This window comes from Eurosta solidaginis, chromosome 1 (assembly GCF_040869045.1).
Source record: "Eurosta solidaginis isolate ZX-2024a chromosome 1, ASM4086904v1, whole genome shotgun sequence".
NCBI classification, from domain to species: Eukaryota; Metazoa; Arthropoda; class Insecta; order Diptera; family Tephritidae; genus Eurosta; species Eurosta solidaginis.
The window spans coordinates 19,566,020-19,576,072 of record NC_090319.1 but is presented as its reverse complement, the minus strand read 5'-3'; the positions used below and the strand labels follow the sequence as shown (position 1 = coordinate 19,576,072).

Genomic DNA, 10,053 nt, shown 5'->3' with positions numbered 1-10,053 from the left:
TTTGATACCCATATCGTACAAACATAATCTAGAGTCACCCCTGGTCCACCCTTATGGCGATATCTCGAAAAGGCATCCACCTATAGAACTAAGCCCCGCGCCCTTTTAAAATACTCATTAACACCTTTCATTTGATACCTATATCGTACAAACAAATTCTAGAGTCACCCTTGGTCCACCTTAATTGCGATACCTCGAAAAGGCGTCCACCTATAGAACTAAGGCCCCCTTCCTTTTAAAATACTCATTAACACCATTCGTTTGATACCCATATTGCACAAACGAATTCTAGAGTCATCCCTGGTCCACCTTTACGGCGGTATCTCGAAACGGCGTCCACCTATGAAACTAAGGATTACTCCATTTTAAAATACTCATTAACACCTTTCGTTTGATGCCCATATCGTACAACTAGAGACACCCCTGGTCCACCTTTATGGCGATTTCTCGAAAAGGCGTTCACCTATAGAACTAAAGCCCATTCCCTTTTAAAATACTTATTATCACCTTTCATTTGATACTCATATCGTACAAACACATTCTAGAGTCAGCCCTGGTCCACCTTTATGGCGATATCCCTAAATGGCGTCCATCCATAGAACTATGGCCTACTCTCTCTTAAAATACTCTTTAATACCTTCCATTTGATACACATGTCATACAACCACATTCCAGGGTTACCCTAGGTTCATTTTCCTACATTGTGATTTTCCTTATTTTGTCTCCATAGCTCTCAACTGAGTATGTAATGTTCGGTTACACCCGAACTTAGCCTTCCTTACTTGTTTTGTCATCACCTTCAAACCCTCCCCGTAGGACTCGATTTTCTATGGAAAAAGACAAAAAAGGCAATTTTACTGGCAAGAGAACTCTTTGAAAGCCAAATACCACCAAATACCATGCAAATGCTCTTTCGAAACAACAAATTGTTCCATATGGATCACATTGTTATTAAATTTTCATGTTAAATGTTCATCCGTCAGTGGCGCCACCTTCTGTATTAGAACAACAACGCAACGCAGTGCAGCTTTATACAGAAATATAGCCCGGCTACATTCAAAACGACGACTGCGAACGACAACGGCGAAAAACTGAAGCTTGACAACGACAGTTCTGCATTAGCTCAAACAACAACAAAAAATTTAGAAAAAAGTATTGCATGTGTTAAAAAAATTTATAACAAATCAATTTCAACACATATTTAAGGCTATTTGCATTTATTTTGATTTTTATTCATAAAAAGAAAAAAGGACGCCACGACCGTCGCCTGTCAAAATAGAAATAGATCTAATCTAGCGACAGCGGCATTCATGATTAATTGCCGCTTTGTCGTGTCGTACCCAAAAAATTCCTCCCCATAAGAACATGTGTAAAAATAATTTGACAGATGCCGCGCCGTCGTTGTCGTCTTGAATCTGTTTTCCCTAATACGCTAGCTTTTTCCAAATAAAAACAATTTGATAATATTAGGCCAACTGATTTGGTGGCGTTTCTTATTAATAGAAAAAAATTTCTACATAACTGTTCGTTCAAATAAGACGTGCACGGATTATTATTCTTGAGTTGTCGGGTTTTCCATTTCGAAAATGTCAGTGGAACTAAGAAGCAATAAAAACAGTATATTTCTGGTGGGTGAGATTAATCACCAAATAACAGGCGCAAAATTACCGTCGGATCGTCAAATTCTTGCGGTTCTATTTTTCAACATTCGCGAAATAAAGTTAAATATTAGTGAAAGTGCAAATCTTGTGGCTCGGGAGTGCATTATATTCTTGGAAAAAGCTAGAATACCCACCAGAGCTTTCCCTAATTGTGTTAAAAAAATTGTGGATCTTTATCAGTTCTGGCGAGAGCTGCAAAAAAATCGTAAAAAGATACCGGATTTTTATAAACGTCGCGAGGAGGAGTTTCAATAGGATTTGGATAATTTATTCGATATCGCACATGCTGATGCTCTCAACAGAATTAAAATAGAAGAAGATAAAGTATTCTTACGTAAACAGAGAGAGCCAGGCCGCCCAGGTTGCTTAATGGGTGTAGACAAAAAGTTGGCTGTAATTGAAGAAAAGGCAAGGTTAAGACAACTAGCAAAAGAGAAATATAGATTAAAACAAATGCCCTCAGATGCCGTATCGACATCTGTTGCTGCTTACAAGGATATGACACATACAGAATTACATGACCAATCTGCAAGCTCTGAAGAAAGTCCACTTCTCAATCAATTCGTTCTTTAAGTGCAGTAGCAAAAAGAGGAAGAAAAAATTTCATCACGCCAAAATTGGTTGCGACTTTAGACAGATGTCAACTCAGCATTCGAGATTCTGTTTATGTAGTTCAAGCTGTAGTGGAAGCGCTAGGTCTTAACTGTGACGATTACCCAATCAACAAATCCTCTGTTCAACGTATTCGAACGCAAATGAGAAAACATAGAGCAGAATCCATTAAATCTGATTTTCAGAATAACATACCCGAAGTTGTTGCTGTTCATTGGGATGGAAAACTGTTACCTAGTCTCAACGTAAAAAGCTCTAAAGAAGAACGCTTGCCAATCGTTATTTCGTTTGAAGAGAAAGAACAAATTCTTGCAGTCCCGAAATTAGAGAGCTCTTCCGGCAAAAATCAAGCAAATGCAGTACTAAATACGCTAAATGATTGGAACCTTAATGATAAGGTACAAATAATGTGCTGTGATACGACAGCATCTAATACAGGTCGCTTGAATGGAGCTTGTGTGCTTTTGGAGCAAGCATTAGAAAGAGGATTGTTACTTTTTGCTTGTCGTCATCATGTTTACGAACTTGTGCTCAAAAGTGTATTTCAAACTAAAATCCAAGAGGACAGTACCAGTCCCGAGATTCCACTATTTAAAAAATTCAAAGATAACTGGAAGAATATTAATCCTAATGCTATCGAACCCTGCTCTAATTTCGTAAAACAACACTTTTGTGAGACGATGATAAATGAATTGGTGGAGTTTTATTACAACGAACTGGAGAAGTCAATTGTACGAGATGATTATCGGGAACTGATTGAACTAGCTATTATTTTTTTGGGAGGAAACTCTGAGAATAAAATTAAAATCAGACCTCCAGGCGCATTGCATCAAACTCGGTGGATGGCAAGAGCTATTTACTCTATAAAGATATATTTGTTGCAGTCTCAATTTAAAATGAGCGTCAAGGACGAACAAGCGCTTAGAGATATTTCTTTATTCATTGTGACAGTTTATGTTAAGGCCTGGCTAAGGTGCAGTTTAGCAGTAAAAGCGCCGAATCAAGACTTACTCTTTTTAAAGACCCTGACGGATTACGAAAGAGTTGACATGTTGATTTCCAAAGCAGCTTTAGGAAAATTCAGTCACCACCTGTGGTATTTATCAGAAGAAATACCCCTGCTATCAATTTTTGACGAAGACGTTGATGAACAAACCAAGAAGAACATTGTAATTAACTTAAAAAGAGAAAACTTTGATGATTCCGGAAAGAGATACGTTCCATCGAAGGATGAAACGTCGATATCTTTATATGGTGAATATTTATTCATATGTATTAAGCTATGCTCACTATTTACTAAACGCTAAACTTTTGTTCTTGTTTTAGAAAAATCTTTGAGTGATTTCATCACTATTAGAAGCAAAAATATATTTTCGAGGCTAAAAGTTGACTGCAGTTTCCGTCAGGAAAATATATCTTCGTGGGAAGAAAACGTGGCCTATATAGAAGCAAAAAAGAAGATTTTGTGCTTAAAAGCAGTTAATGACACAGCTGAAAGAGCTGTTAAACTTATGCAAGACTTTCATGGTTTGATAACCGCAGAAGAAGAACAAAAGCAGTTCCTTTTACGCTGTGTGCAAGAACATAGAGATATGTATCCAGATTGTAAAAAACAGACTTTAAAAAGAAAATGTTCTGAGTAATCCTATTAACAATATTTAAATTAAACAATCTTTAATACAAATTTCTATTATTAAACAAAGCAATGAACATTTTCGTTGATCTAGCTACTAGATGAAGAAAGAAACTGCTATTTTTGAGGCCCTGTCAGCACGGGTTAAAGTTTACGTGGAAAGTTAAAATTTGTTATTTAAGCAGAGGTTTGTATACTGAACCGAATTAGAGGGTATGCGTTTTGATAATTGCAAAACGAAATATTTCGTTCATATAAGGGACACCCTAATGTATGTACTTATAGTTATGCGCTAAGCATTAGAATTAGTATAGTCATCTATACTCTATACTTACATACTCATTTGTACAAGCTTACTTGAGTAGCTTATTTCGAGCATTTCAACGTCGTGCCACTTGAAGAGAGTGTGAGCAATAACAGAATAAGCGATAAGTTGATATTCTCGTGGCTAGTTTTGTTTTTAAAATTTTCCGCGCTGAAGTGAGCACTTTTGTTAACCGGTCATATGTGTCAGGATGGCCGAGTGGTCTAAGGCGCTGCGTTCAGGTCGCAGTCTACTCTGTAGGCGTGGGTTCGAATCCCACTTCTGACAAAGGAATATTTATTGCAATTTTCATTAAAATAATTTTTTTGTAAATTATGAAATTTTTTTTAATATTAGGTCAATTTGTGCAAGTAAAATGTTAATGGTTCAAAAAAGTGTACATTAGAGTGTATCACTAAAAAAAATGTAAACTGTGACCCACAGGTTCGAATGCTTACTAGCAAGAGATTTCAGAAATGAAAAATAATAAAGGAAACACAGATAAGGTGCGGTATCGATGTTTTACATGGTATTGTTTGACGATATATGAAAAAGAAATTGGAATAGATGGTCTGTAGCATCGGAAAATTGTAACATAAGTAGTTTACAACGACTTTTGATATCACCTGAGGACTTTTGGGTTGTGCTGCGGCTAAGTAGCAGTTAATAACGCAACCACAATACATAGCTCTACCCAGCACTATGAAACATGATACAAATATTTTTATCATGCTATGAACATTGCTCTTTTTTTACGTTTTACGATAGTACGTTACTACCCATTTACGCCTATACGACAAAACGGTTTTACGCTACTTAGCTTTTACACTGGTTTGACGTTGGGCTAATATTATTGTACTCAAATTCATATCTACGCCAATACGTCAGTATGCTAGTATGTTTATATGCTTCCACGTTACGCGTAATACGCTTGCCACTATAGCTATGGCTATAATTATAATTATGTCTGTATTAGTGTACTTTTTTTAGGGTGATGCGCTACTACGCATTCACTTCAGTACGACAAGATGGCTGTACGATGATAAGAGTATGAATATATCTTTGTTTTTACGCTTATACGGCTGTGCGCGGCTTCATTTACGCCGATACGACAAAACTTCTTTACGATAACACGCGCTTACGCTAGCTTTATTGAACCCAAATTCGAATTTACGCCAATATGCTAACACGCTTCTATCCTAGAACGCCATATACTTTTAGAGTACGTCAATACTTTTACTATTACGGTTATGCCTATAAACTAAGAATATATCTATTTTATTTAACGCTTTTACGGTAATCCGCATTTCAGTGGCATAGTGAGGGGGGTCAAAACATGAATCTGAAACAGCGCCAGAATGTGAAGTTTCTCGCGTTGTTAAAGGTGTTCTCGATCGTCTCCAACAAGAAAAAAGTACATGACTTACACGACTAAATGACCTTAATTTTATATTTGGATTTTTCTTAGACTTTGGAAATTTGTTAAACAAGGATTATAACTACTTAGAAAAAAATTGTATGAACTTGGGTGAATTTTTGTAATACTGATTTCGATGGAACAGAACTTTTTATCGAAATATGTGTCTGCAAAATATTACTTCGCACCATAAAAGAAACTGTTAGAATTACTTAATTTTATATCGTATGGAGAAATTGTTTTTCCAAACTTGACTATCTCATCAGTATCAATTGCTAGCTGCGAACGTTCATTCATCAAATTAAAACTGATATTGACATATTTACGATCAACGATGGCGCAAGGTCGCCTAAATTGCCTAACATTATTAAGTGTGGAAAAAGAAAAATTTGAAATGATAAATTTTGATGATATCATTGATATATTTGCTTCCTCAAAGTCAAGCAAAATTTGCACATAGATATTAGTTTTACTAATGTATAATAATCATTGTAGTATAATTTACTTTTACAAATGCCCGAAAAATAATAAAAATAAAATAGATCGATAATTTGGTATGATTTTCGCAGTATGAGATTGGAGGCGCCAAAAAAATATTTTTCCCCGGGCGCAAGAAAACATCACTACTCCACTGACGCATTTGTTCGAATACGACAAGTCTCCTGTACCCTAATACGCCCTTCCGTTTTGTTAGATCTTACGCTAGCGTTATTTTACTCCAATGAAAATTTACGTTTTAAAGCTGATACGATTTCACTTTATTGCGAGTTCAATCCAATATGGTTTCACACTGATACTCTTTCACGCTAGTGTTAATTTACGTCAATACGCTTTTAAACTGATAATCTTTCAAGCTTTCACTATGTTTGACAATTGAAGTACTGCAATAGTAGGCTCTCGCTTTTATGGTAGTACGCTGCTATCCAGTTACACCGAGATGTCAAAACGGTTTTACACATTTGCTCTGGTTCGGACATGGGCTAGCACTATTTTACTCAAATGCTTCTTTGTACCAATATGTCAAAACGCTTGTATGCTAGTACGCTGATCAATTTCTAAGTTATGTCACAACGCTTACAATTATGGTTATGCCTATAACTATGATTATATCTATGTTATTTTACGTTTTAGCAGTAATATGCTATTACGCATCCGTTTCAATACGACAAGACGCATGTACGCTAATACGTTTGTTCGATCTTACGCCAGCGCGCACAGAAATGTATGGTGTTATTGTTGTTGTTGTATTAACGATAAAGACACTTCCAGAATGGTTTGGGGAGTGTTATCGATGTTGATGGTCCTTTGTCGGATATAAATCTGTCACTTTCCGGTAACAAAGCCCCATTAAGTTCCTAGTCCGATGATCTCGGGAACGATTAATATGACCACATCAAACCTTCAAGGCCATCTCCCCCACCCCCATTCGGTACTTCCATGAGGAACTTGGGGTCGCCAAAGCCTCGCCTGCTAAATATGTGTATGGTACATTCATATTTGTAACAGGACTCCCCTCGCGTGGGTGAGGTTAATAATTGGTTTGCGGAAGCTTTGAAGCTATAAAGCTTTGTATTGCGCTTATCAACCACTTGAATCCCGGAAATGTATGTTATTATGATTTTATGCAATTACAAATATAATCCAATATGATTTCACGCTAATACGCTTTCATGATTTACATACTGATACGCTTTTCTGCTAGCGTAAATTTAAGTCAATACGGTTTACGATGTGCTTTCAATCTTACACCATTTAATTTAATTGCAGTAATACGCGTGTACGCTAGTACGCTTGTATACTAGCATCCGCAAATACGCTTGAAACTGTCATTGATCATTATTTTCAAAACTGTTATGATGCCACATACTTTTAGGCTGAGTTTTTTACATAAAATTTCAAAATTTAGAAAAGATTAGAACAACTGTTATCTACTACTTGGCCTCTCGTTTGAAATATAACTAGAAGCTTTCCCACGTATGCAAAAAGATGCCGAAGCTCATACTGTAACGCATCACTCAACCTAATAAGTGCGTCGCCGTTCAGATGTTGCCTTCGCACTTTAAATACGTTAACAGCGTCAGATACAACTGGTACAATCCTTGCCTTGCACAGTGTTTCATGTAGAACAAGCTAGCTGGACAAAATTATTTTCTGATATTTTCAGCTTCATATGTAGTCATTTATTACAAGTATAATATTTTTTCAGCCATATGTGCCTTTTTTCTTATTTTTTTCTAAAATTTTACTTCTTTTTACTTTACTTTACTACTTACTGATCAAGGAAAACGTTATAGCGCAAGTTTTTTTTATAATTATGTTACCATTCATTATCGTCACAGTCATTCTATGAGTCACTTGTGGAATAGTCATGAGCATCATACTGTGAAAACTTGAAACAACTGGGGTATTTATTGACTCCTCAACATTATCGGATGACAGTAAAAGTAAGACTTCTGAAGCCAGGCTTTTAAATTTTTTCTTGGGTATCTCCCTTAAGCTGTTAACTAAGGGAGCCGATTTTATAAGTAACATATTCATAAGATCTCTATTCGTGGCTATACGCGACTGCGCTTTTGTGTGTTACCATCCCTGAATCGTCTCAAATCTTTTGTTGATTTCTTTTCTACACGAAAATGTCGCCACTTTCAGCCGCAAGCATTTTTAAGATTCTCACTTCGCCTTGTGAAATTATAGCCACTTAAAATGTTCAGTGCCACCCTGCATGACTTGAAAAGAACAAAAACTGTAACCATTTTTACAAAAATATGCAGTTCGTGTGGTTGTTCGCAAACAACTCTGATCGCAAATTGCTTTTGAGTGAGGCATTATGCGACACATACGTACATATATAGCATTCGCTTCAGATTCGTGTGATTCATCAGCTAATTGACAGGGCTGTTTTCTGCACCGTCAATGGCAGCGAGGGCAAGTAGTGTAGCATTTTTAGCCATTTTTAGGGGTAGGTTGTTGAGAAAAGATAATGATGCCCTCTATTGAGGCTAAGCTGATTTTACAATAGAACACAACTTTTTGAAGGCTTGGCGTGAAGGCGAAATTTTCGTGTAGAAAAGAAAACACCATTTGTTACGGGCTTCTTGTGCTTCTTCAGAAAGTTGACCAATATGCAAAATTGCTGATTTTATAATATTGTAACGAATTTACTTGCAAATCCTCTTATTTGCAATCCTCTGCTAAGTTCGAATCACTAAACTGTTGAATAAATAACTCCAATATTGAATAATGGGAAAATGGCCTTTATTAAAGTACTTCACAATAACACTTATACTTTGCTACTCGCTGGCTTAATAACCAAACTGATTGATAACTCAACTCAAACTGAATTACAGCGCCTCTACATCTGTCGCCTTTTATACTCTTTGGTTTCCTCGTTCGCATTTTTCTAGAATCTACTAGCATTGTCCATGAGCTCTCAAACTTCTCAGCTATAACTAAAATTGCACAATTTTATACATCTTTTAGGCGCTTCCAGAATCTACTAGTCCAGTAGCTCTCAAACTTCTCAGATGTATGCATGGCTTAGTGCATTGACTCTCCGCTGTTCGTATACGTACATGGTACATATATGTAGACGCAATTATTGATTCGTTTATGTAGATACATAATGATTGAATTATTGACGTGAATGTTTGTAGTTTACAGTCTCTCGCGCACACATAGGCGTATAAGTAAATGCATCTGTGTGTGACATCTCTCGGCTGCCTTATATATGTGTATACATGATTTGATTATTGAGGTAAATATCGCTTAGCATGCCTTAGCATCGCTTTAGTGATGGTATAGCTTAGTGATGCTAATATCCGTGACAATATCAGTACTATGCACTAAGATTTTATGAACTGTAGCAGGCATATAAAACCCCGGATAGAGATCTATGTATAGTTTTTTAGTCTCACTCGCAAATATCTCAAATCTTTGGATATTGATGTTATACCCAGATGCTAATGCGCGAAGGAAAGTATCGAATATTTTGATGAGCGTTACATCCAATCCCGTAATCTCAGCACTAGCCTCAGAATTTTCGAGAACCATTCGAGCAGTATTACCATCATTGGTATTGCCGAATCCTGCTTTTGGTTGATCTACTATCAATCCAAGTTCATTTTTAAATTTATTCTGGATTTCGTTGGAACGTTGCTTAACACTCTCTTTATCTGCCTCATTCCTAAGTTGCCATTTTTTTACTTCGAGGCGGTATCTTATGTGAAGCAAGCATTCAAAACATCTTATCCAGGCATGGAGAGTAGACAAGCCAAAACCAAGATTATATCGGTTAGGCATAAAAACCCGTGTCTCATCATTCATATATTTTGGAGTGGCCCCACAAATATAACACTTTTGTGTGGAAGAAGTTTCAGTCAAAGCATTGCAAACTTTTCCGTCAATCATTGTTAGGAGCATGTTGTGA

At 36.5% G+C, this 10,053-nt stretch overlaps 1 non-coding gene across 1 annotated transcript; it reads left to right on the top strand.

Moving 5' to 3' along the window:
• The first annotated feature begins 4,415 nt into the window (after positions 1-4,415).
• TRNAL-CAG (transfer RNA leucine (anticodon CAG)) lies at positions 4,416-4,498 on the top strand. Its single transcript has one exon. It is a non-coding gene; the product is annotated as a tRNA-Leu (tRNA).
• Positions 4,499-10,053: the final 5,555 nt, after the last annotated feature.